We start from the raw sequence: 10,240 nt of genomic DNA, 5'->3' as shown, positions 1-10,240 counted from the left end.
TGTATTGCTAGTCTCATGATATTTGGTGTGTCTCTTAAAGCTCCAGCTCCTGGAGTCATGTGAATACATGAAAATCTCAGCTTTCATGTAAAAAAAATCACAAGTTTCTAGCCCTCATGGCTGCTGAGAAAAGCCTGAAAATGTGACCTCCTAAAGGTTAAAAAAACAGGAGACAAATATAAAGACGTCAATATTATTTTGAAAAAAAAAAAATCTCATGATTTTTAAGGCAATCTCATGCTACTTTGGGACCTGACTTGTGATTTTTGAACACTTGCATTGGCTTTAGGTATGCATAACCCTCCCCACGTGGCAGCAAAAAGCAGGATCTCACCAGGCCTTTCTGTTTGGTGGGGCATACATTAAAGCCAACATCCAAATGCCTGTCTGCAGACACACAGCAGGGTCGCTGTAGCATTGGATCCAAGGACGAGGATTCTTTGGGAGAGATGCCAGAGCATTAGTAGTTATTAATTAATTGTTATTTTATTATTAATTATTATTATTTTATTATTAAACATTTATAGCAGCATCCAAGATGAATGTAGTAGAGGCTTTGCACACACTGAAGAAGGGGCAGTCCCTGCCCCAAGAACCTCACAGTCTAAAGACAGACAAATAGATAGAGATTAGGGGAAAGGGAACAACAATCAAGCGTTTATATACAAATGAGTAGATGATGCACTGTCGGAAGTGGGTCTTTGAAGGACAGAGTTGTTCAGCTCACTAGCGCATGCACCACTCTGTACCACAAGGAGGTGCAACTGGCTAATTTATGACAGCTGTCAGAGTAGCAGCCGTGTTAGTCTGTATTCTCAAAAAGAAAGGGAGTTCTTGTGGCACCTTAGAGACTAACCAATTTATTTAACATAAGCTTTCGTGAGCTACAGCTCACTTCATCAGATGCATAAATTTGTTAGTCTCTAAGGTGCCATAAGTACTCCTTTTCTTTTTATTACAGCTGTTATTCTTTCACCTTGTTCACCAGGCTCATATGCAGACAGCGTTTGCTCTGTCTGCACAGAGGGAAGGCAGCAAATACCTGGCTGGCCATTAGCCCCACGCAGAAGGTGCACTATTATTATTTATATTATTCTAGCACCTCAGTCATGGACCCCACTCAATAGACCCCAATTGTGCTAGGTGCTGTACAAACACAGAATGACCAATCACTCAATAGCCATATAAAGTAACCAGTGTTAGAACCAAGAACAAGCTGGGTGTTTGCCTGGTCAGAAAAGGTTCCCGATATATTTATATTGGCAGCGGGGCATTTTTATTTGTGTGTGTCTGTGCAGGGGTTGCCCCATTTTAAGAGGGCAATTTAAATAGTAAACTTGGTTTTGCCATGTATGTTTTATATATTTCCTATAAGGTTTAACACTTTCCCCCATGGTAAGGCAGGCTCTATCCCACGTGACACCACCTCCTAGCTCAGAGGCTGCTTGTTCTCTGGGGGAAAAAAAAAAAAAAAAAGATAGCATGGCCAAGATGTTCCAAAATGGGCATTTAAGCTTAGGTTACCAAGTCCATCTTAATGTGCCTACATAAGTGGCCTGATTTTTCAAAAGCACTGAAGACTGAGCAGCTCCTGTTGGCTTCCCAGACTAAACTCTCCTTGCAACTAACCACCAGAAGTCAGCATTCAGGAGAAATGGTGTCACGCTGGATGAGAGGCCAAGCCATAAAATTCAGATGGGCAGCCAGCTCTGCAGATGTGAGGTTCAAGTGGGAGCCCGTTGCTAATGAGACAGTGAGGCTCATATGCTGTCTGCTCTCCCCTATGACCTTACCAATGAAATAACAACACTCAATGCAAGAGAAGCTGAACATTGAGAACAGGAGTGGTGCTCACGTGAAGGATAACCTGGGCCACAGCACAATGTTGCCTGCAAATGAGGTCCCAAAAGCAACATCCACCATGAACAAGGTGGGGGAAGACTGTGGGATCACCCAGGAGATGCTGGAAAGGCTCTCTAGGGATCCCATGTTGGGCAGATGTTCCCTAATTCTCCATGTAGACGCTGCTGGTTTCCCACATCCAATGCAACCTGGAGCAGTCTTCATTCCCTTGACACGTGGCTCTTCTGGCTTCAGGTATGGATGCTCTTTAAAACATTTTGAGGGAGTCAAGCTGAGGGCTAAAAGAAAACTACAAAATTCAATACGAAGACCCTTCTCCTTTTCTCACACACCAAGCACGAGAAACCCCACAAAACCCCCAGATCAGGCATAAATCCTGCCCGATACCCGAGAGACACCACTAATCCCTTCAGCATGGCTGTAGAGCTGGCTGGAGGAGAAAAGATAATGGCACCCATGCATGTTCCACCTGAGAACTCCAACTCCCTAGCTTCAAAGCCCCACCAGAGCAGGACAGATGGACATGGACCATCTGTGATGCTGGGTTTAAAACAGGAACATTGGCAGGCCAGGGAGAAGGGATGGAGAGAGAGCACCTGAGGGTTTTAGGACAGCAAAGGAGCCTTGTTCAAACACAACTGTCTTGGATAAGTAGCAAAAATAGCCAGGGATATCATAGTGAGACATGGTGGTCCTCAGACTCACGGTTACTCTATATCCTTGAGAGCCCTGGCACATGGCAGAGGTTACTAGTTCTTGGGTAGGAGGGAAGAGGCTGTTCTTTCCTGAGCCTTACATCAAGCCCCTCCTAGATCTTTGTATCAAACTGACAGCTGACTGTGCTAATGAAGATGCTGGGGTATGTGACGGCATCTCCGCTGACCTCATCTGAGTGACTCCCAGCTACATCAGAGGTGAGCTGGGCCTGTTGTGTGTGAAATGGCAGCTCACCCTTGGGGAATGGTGGTGATGCTGCAGGTTAAGAGCAATGGTTTGGCCAATACATGTGTGTGGACAAATGCCGAACTGATGGCTAGGCCTGTGTGTCACGGGCTGAGGAGGGGCTGCGCAGAGAACCCCCCCCAAACCCATGTCACCTGCAACTTAGTTCCCTCAGAGACGAGAAGCTGTGCCGTGCCTGGCCGATGGTGGGAGATACCAAAGCGACGGGGACGATCAGAGAACAAAGCAGCCTGTGCAAAACCTGCTTTCAGGCCGGCTACAATTGCAGGCTTCAATTGTGCTTCGGTGGTGGTTGTCTTTGATGCAACTCAAGTAGCCTTTCTTCCTGCCCGATGCCTCTGGCACTCGTGGCCTACAGTGTGTTTGAGGCAAAGAATGTATCCTGTCACCACGGCTGCTTCCCTTTATTTGAAGTGTCTCACTGAGCTATCTTCCCCTGACATGCTTCTTTCAGTGAGAATTATTTCCCCCTGCTTCTATCTGTCAGTGGCCCCCCCTTATCCCCTCCCCCGGGCCTCCATGCTCCCCGTATGTCCGAGCAGGTGTGAAGACAGGCTGGCCCTTTGTGTAGAAGCTCTTTCCTCCCCCCTTTGGACTCCCTCCAGTGCTGTCACTTTTTTTCCTCTCTCTGCTCCGTCTTGTTTTTCAACAGAGCGCAGGGCTCGCTTCTCCTGTCACCTGGACTGAGGCGGCGCAGCCGCACGCCTGCTCTAATCTCGCCTTCCACAAAGGGCATCCCTGTCACTCATGGGAATTAGAGACATACCTGGATCTAGGGCTCGGCGGATAACACAGCCAAGCTGGCCGCAGCCAGGGGGATCCTGCTGATAGCACCAGCAGGAGCCTGGCGCGCTCTGCTTTAACTTCGCACCAACTCTCCACCCTCAGAGAAAACTCTTGCTTTGCACAAACCTGCTTGTGGGGTATTAACGCCGGGAGGCAGCTGCAGGAGATCAGCCGAGCTAGGTTGAAGGTTGCTCTCCCATTCTCCCAGGCCCCGCAGCAGCATGAGGGGCCAGGAGCACAAATGAGAAGGGCCGTGGGGTTTTCAGCACAACGAACCAGGAGGACAGGCGACCGTGCCCTTCGCTCCTAGAGCAGCAATTCAAATCCGGCCTGGATGGTAGTAACTCATCACCTCCCTTCTGCTGGCTGTTCAGTGGCCCTGGCAGGTGAATCTCATCACAGCAGCTCCCCTTGCAATTGGCACTAATCCTCCCCCCTCCCGCTGCCTCATTGGCAGCCTCAGCAGTGAAACTTAGGACTGGTTGGGCCAGCAAAGTTCAATTCTCCCTCAGCCCTGCAGGGGGTGCCCCCAAGCCAGCACTGGGTCAGCTGGGAAGTCTGCAGAATGAGGGCCACGTGGTAACCATCCTTGTCCTTCGGGAACAGCCAGGATGCCAGTCGCCAGGGCTGTCAAACAAAATCAAAACCAGTCCTGGTGCTGCTGTTTTCCCCTTTCCCTCCCCTGCTGTCACACTCCCCTCCCTCCAGCAGCAACTGCATCACTTGAAGGCCAATGAGAATGTGTGGGACGTGAGGGTCTCCCTTGCACACTTGGTGAGAACGGCCTCAGGCCCCGGCTCTCCACTCCACAACCCAGGCAGCATGTGCTCGGGTCCATGGAACTGAGGCAGAGTAAAGCCAATGTAACAGAGTGGAGAAACAGGCTCATACGCCCTAAGATGCCCCTATATCTGTGCCTCCTCCTGAGATCACAGGAATCATTCTGCTAGGCAGGGGACTGGTATCAGACTGGTCATAGTGCAGTGATAGGCACCTTATAAACGCCACATAGTTAGGCCAGACAGACACCAGTGGCCAGGCAATAGAGAGGACTTCACTAGAATGGGAGCGAATCAGACATTTTGGGCTGCATGCCACCACAGCACATGGCACAAATAGACTGTGTGTGAATATTACCATGGCTCAGACTCAAACGAGGGGTCTCACAGGAGCCTTCTGAGAGCAGATCCACTTGGGGAGCCTAAAGAAAGCTCTCAGCTAGGTCAAGAGCTAAGCTGGGATCATCTCTGCTGGAAAGGTTCAAGTAAAGCTTGTTGGCCATGAGTCCCAAAGTATTCAGCCATTCCTGGCAATTACAGAAACAGGTGTGAGATGGAGGACAGGAAATCCCACTGGAGAATATACCAGAAGGAATGTTCCTATGTTGGCTCAAGGGACAGTCTAGATAGGAACCTGACAAGGCCTAATGTCTATAGTTGCAAGAAAGCCAGATGAAGAGAAATCATACTTTAACATGCTCCCAGTCCTTCCAGAGGCTGATTTAACAAGGATTGTTTAGTAACCTCAAGAGCAGATTGATTAACGTCATTTTTTAAAAATGAATTCAAGGATAATAGCAATTATCTTTACAAGTGTGTGGGGTTGTTGGTTTTGTTTTGTTTTGTTCTTGGAAATTGCACATGGGATGCCACAAAATAAAACCACAAACCAGCCTGATGTCCAAACGGTGCCCGAGAGTCAGTGTAGCCAGCAAAAATATAAGCCAGGCTAAATTATACAATGAAGGGAAAAAAGGAAGAGGAAGAGCAAGAAGAAGAGAAAGAAGGAAAGAAAGAAGAGAGAACGCAGAGGAAAGGGAGCACAAATACAGTGTTAACACGTGATGGAACGGTCTCCTCCCTGTACAATTAAAGTGCCCATCACAACCGTCTCATCTGTAGGTGATTCTCTCCTATGAAGTTGTTCCGGTTGATATTATCATTGCTCATTACATGTATCATAGAAAAACTGGTGCTAGCGCTGTACAGACACATAGGAGGAGACAATCCCTGCCATAAAGAGTTTCAAAGACAGACACAGCATGGGAGGGGAAACAAAAAAGCAACTGGCTGTACTGCTGACTTGCAGTCAGTAGCAGAGCCGGGAATGGAACCTACATATCCTGAACCAATGCCTTAGCCACTGACCCCTCTGCTGTCTAAAAGTTAAGAGGTATGCTCCCCTGCCAGCACAAAGAGAAAGCCAGTGTCACACTCCCTCAGGAGCAGGCATGCTATGGTGGTCTGAGAACAGGTCTAAGTTCAGGGTACTCATTGGGTTCAATCCTAGCTCTGACATTCACTTGCTATGGGACCCAGGGCAAATCACTTCTCACTGAAGCTCAGATTCTCCATTACCTTACTCCTTATGAGGTCATTTACAGCTCTGCAAAGCGGGTGTCATGCTCTCATCAGTGCAAATGGAGAATTCTGGGTTCTCCTCGACATGCTTTTTTTAGTCTCTGTTAAGTGAAATGAGAACCCCCTAATCACCAAGTGGATTCACCAGGAGGAAAAGTGAATGAGCCCATTACTATTCCGACTAAGGGAGGGGAGTACTGGTGTCTGATTTCAGTTGAGGAAGGGAAGGGGCACAATGATGCATGTGTGTATAGGAGATAAAATGAGCTACGTGCAATATATTTGTGAAGAGTTTTGCTGTATTTTTCTTCCAGCCAATTTACAACTTGGGTAAAAAATCCCTTCCCAGCCCGTGTCCGGGAACATGGACAATGGCTGGAGGATTTGTACATCAGCCTCAGGAACTGCAGCTAGTACACAAGTTCCAGGAGTCAAGACGGAGACCTATAAATCCTGTGGCAGGAGTCTCTTCAGAGCACTGTAGGGGCAGCCAGCAGCTGAGACACCTCTAGTCCCTCAACCCTGATCCAAGAAGGGGATTTCTCACGGCTTTGAGACTCCAGTTCATTGTGTGTGAGGACAGCAGGTGCCGGCTAACGGTGGTGATTCGCTCTCTCCTGGCATTAAGTAATACTCCAGAGCTATTGGATTCAGTGCCCAGAAAGTGCTTCCTGCCACCAGCCCAGACAATAGACAATAAAAGGGGTCAGCCCTCCACTCTGTGGTCTTGTGACCTTGGATGCTTTATAAAGAACATTTTTTTCCCTAGTATAGTTGTATCTGTGCCGCTCACAGAGGGAGGTTTGCTGAGCTCTCTGGGCTTTTAAATCATTATTATTACAAAGTTTTATTTTAAAACAAACAACACTGATAGAAGGGGCCGGACCGACAGCTCTGAAGGCCCCTATTTATCTAGAAGCAGGCCCAACAGCCAGGCAAGCTTCCCCATACAGACTGTCCCCCTGCCAAAGTGCCACTAGACTGACCTAGAGAGACCACCATGCTCCGCTTATGCCTGGCACTCCAAAAGTGCATTATGGGAAGTTTCTCTTCTGAACCTGCAGGGGTTGGGCTGGATGAGCGGTACCAAAATAGAGGGACCAGTGTTCTCCTCTGATGTGGCAGCATCTATGGCCAATGTCTCCACCAAGCTGGGTCACACGTGGTGCAACAAAATGTAAGCAAAGGAAAATGTTGAGAAGTGATAGGCCCATATTTGGAGACCTGAAGCAATTGGTCAGATTCACCCTCCGGGTAACTCAACTGACTTGGGGGAACTACCCAGGAATGACTGTGGCCCATTCACCTTGATGGTTCCATATAGGACTGTCCCAACCATATGGCAGTCTTTGTACCACAGACAATGATTAAAGTAGGGATCCTGGGGACACTTCACTTATTGACATCCCTGCTCACTATGTAGTTGTCAATGATGTAGGTCTCCGTAAAAGGCACTGGGGCTTCTTTACGGTGAAGCAAGAGCTTTCAGGCAGGGCTCATGCCTTTTCTATGCTCTGTAAAGTGACCAGCAGTGTTAGCCCCTCTATAAATAATCCTGATGCAATATTAAGCCCAATTCTGCTAATGTGGAAATCAATTGCAAAGCTCCCAGACTTAAATGGAAGCAGGATTTGGCTAATTGTGTGATATAGTATGGAACTACTGCATTTTACAGTATCGAATCATGGTACTGGATTGTATTGTACTCAATTCCCAGCACTGCACGGCATTATCTGATATTGCATTGTACTGCATTGAATTACATCGCATTGCAGGATTGTATTGCACTTTATTGTATAGCAGCACATTGTACTCTATTGTATTGCTTTGTGCGGGACTGTAAGGCACTGTACCACACTCCACTACTGGCCAGCCTGTCACTAATAGCTGCCTTAACTTTGGACTATTGTAACTGCCTCACAGGGGAACTGGGCAGATGAATTAGTTAATCTGGGTAACAGATTTCTGTCAGCAAACAATTGACATCCCAGTTGCTAACTAAACTTCATTTTCTGCTGCCCCATTGCAACTCCACAGAAGTCAATGGGTTAAATTCAGCCCTGATGTAGGCAGGCTCAGTTCCAATTGACTTCAATGGAGGTTGCATCTTTTTCCAACAGGGTTGAATTTGGTCCAGTGTTGGTGTAATGTGGCCTGTCCCTGGAATGTTTCCCTCCCAGGTAGCACCACTTAACCCTATCAAAACGAGATGCATTATGTTGCAATTTGTTTTTGTTGATTCCCAGTTGTTCTCTTTGCTTTTCAAGGCTCCAGCCTGCAGATCCCTTTCTGCCTTTCTCTCTTTGCAGAGTCTGTTTTGCAGGCATCGGCCTTTCCTCTCCTGTGTCCCTCAGATCATTAACTAGCTGCACTCTCTCGCTCTCTTTTTTTTTTCTTTTGAATGTATCAGGCTACTGGAATCAAAGAGGCATTTCAGTGACTCAGGCGTTTCCCATTGCCCTATTCCAGCATCCTCTACTCTTAACGCTGAGAGCTTTTCATGTCCTATTTGGAACTGATAGGAAGCCCTTTCATTGTTTCACTACATGGATATTAACACTGATGAAGGAAATGCTCCATCTGATAACAGAACCGTTGAAAAGAGCACCGTTTCCAAACGACCAAACTCTGAGACAGTGGATTACTGCTGCCCGCACCAACTCAAACCTTCTTGCCTGGTCAGGCGAGGGCATAAGCAGGACCTGTCTCTCTTGCAGCCAACACTGCTCTGGGATTTATTTACCCCCGTCTTTGAGGTCCTTCAGGAAAAGGGGATTTCCCTTGCCTGAGAAATGTTCATTGATCATTTTTACTCTTCAGATGAGAACAGAACCCATCATGTTAAGTCTTGATGATCAAGCCGAAAGACCACAATGACTCAAAGGATCCATTGGCTTATGGAGGTCAATAACATCAGTGAATTTAAATCTAGGATGGATATGGATCTAGTTAACTGCAATAGTTGAGGAGTAATATCCCTGATGGGACATGAGGTTTTGTGGTTCAGATGACTGATTCATGGTTCTTCTCTGCCCAGATGTTTCCAAGCTTCAGGTTATTTCTATTTAATACAATTTAGCATTTATATGGCTATTTTAGCACCTTCCATCCCAGAATCTCAAAGCATCTTGCAAGCTTTAATTAATTAATTCTCACAGCCCCTTCTATACAGTGGGTAAGTACCATTATCCTCTTTTCACAGAAGGACAAACTGGAGCACAGAGACAGAAAGACACGTGTGCTGAAGGTTACACAGCAAGTCATTAACAGAGCCAGGAAAAGAACCCAGGGATCTTGGCTCTCAGTCTTGTGCTCCCAGAGGAGATCACTGCCTCCAAAACTTCCAGCCAAACGTTCAGCTTCCCTGGTCAACAGGAGATCTGTTCTGGTCCCAATCATGGCAGGTGAGTTTGCCAGCTATTCAGATACAATGTGCACAAGAGAAGCCTGGAGCCTCCTTCCAGCTTAATTCCAGTCCAGTTTCCCTTTTCAATAATATTTAATCTAGCCCCGTCAAAGGAAAGTTCAGTGTCTATATATTGGTCCTCTGGTTTTCATCTTCTCTCTCTGAGCTCCTTGAAGACAGAAGCCATGCCCATTTTAAGAGGAGGATGTGATAATCTGGGTCCTGACACCCGAAGGGGAGAACAGAAGGTTTAAAACCCCCCAAAGAGCAGTTGAAACAACTGATTACATTTTTGTAGTACAATAATACAGTATGTATTGAGTAAGGGCTTTTATATGAAAGCTTGTAATGTTCTGAACTTGATGGTCATGATGCGATACGTATACAGACTGTGGTGATGAACCATCCATTATCCAACCCAGGAAAAGACAATGCTAGATCATTAAAGTTCATGGGAAGACACTACAACATCCCAGCTATCAAGTCAAGAGGGAATTTTCCCACTCTGAATAAACCATGAGTAACTGCAGACAAAGAGGAGGGCAGAAAAGAAAAAAGGAAAAAGCCTTTTAGAAACAGGCTTGGGACTAAGACATTTTTATCCAGAACTTGAGGGATGGACTCAAGACAAGAGGCTGTATGTGAAAGCTGGTTCCCCCTATCCTAGGGTGTGTTCTGGGAAACTGTTTGAAGGCAATAGGTAATTTGTATTAGAAAAGGGATTTTATCTAATATGGACGTGTAAAACCTGAGGTTTTTGTGTAGCTGGTATATGTTTGCTCTCACTATTTCATCTTTGAATCTGTGTTTTTTTCAAGTCAATAAACTTTTTGTTTGTTTTTCTCCCCAGCCAGCCTCTGGT

At 46.6% G+C, this 10,240-nt stretch overlaps 1 long non-coding RNA gene across 2 annotated transcripts in view; it reads right to left on the bottom strand.

Annotated features, from left to right (window-relative positions):
• LOC114019533 overlaps positions 1–10,240 on the bottom strand; it is a 54,284-nt gene that overhangs the window by 6,273 nt on the left and 37,771 nt on the right. Inside the window, exon 4 of one of the 2 annotated variants that reach the window (XR_005226332.2) lies at positions 525–2,141. The exons of the other annotated variant lie outside the window; for it this stretch is intronic. This is a non-coding gene — a long non-coding RNA (uncharacterized LOC114019533). Of the gene's footprint in view, positions 1–524; positions 2,142–10,240 lie in introns of those variants that run through there. 2 annotated transcript variants of the gene reach the window in all.

The sequence above is a fragment of the Chelonia mydas genome, chromosome 7, assembly GCF_015237465.2.
Source record: "Chelonia mydas isolate rCheMyd1 chromosome 7, rCheMyd1.pri.v2, whole genome shotgun sequence".
In the NCBI taxonomy this organism is placed as follows: Eukaryota; Metazoa; Chordata; order Testudines; family Cheloniidae; genus Chelonia; species Chelonia mydas.
The sequence above is the reverse complement of the archived record's forward strand: the minus strand, read 5'-3'. Positions and strand labels throughout refer to the sequence as shown.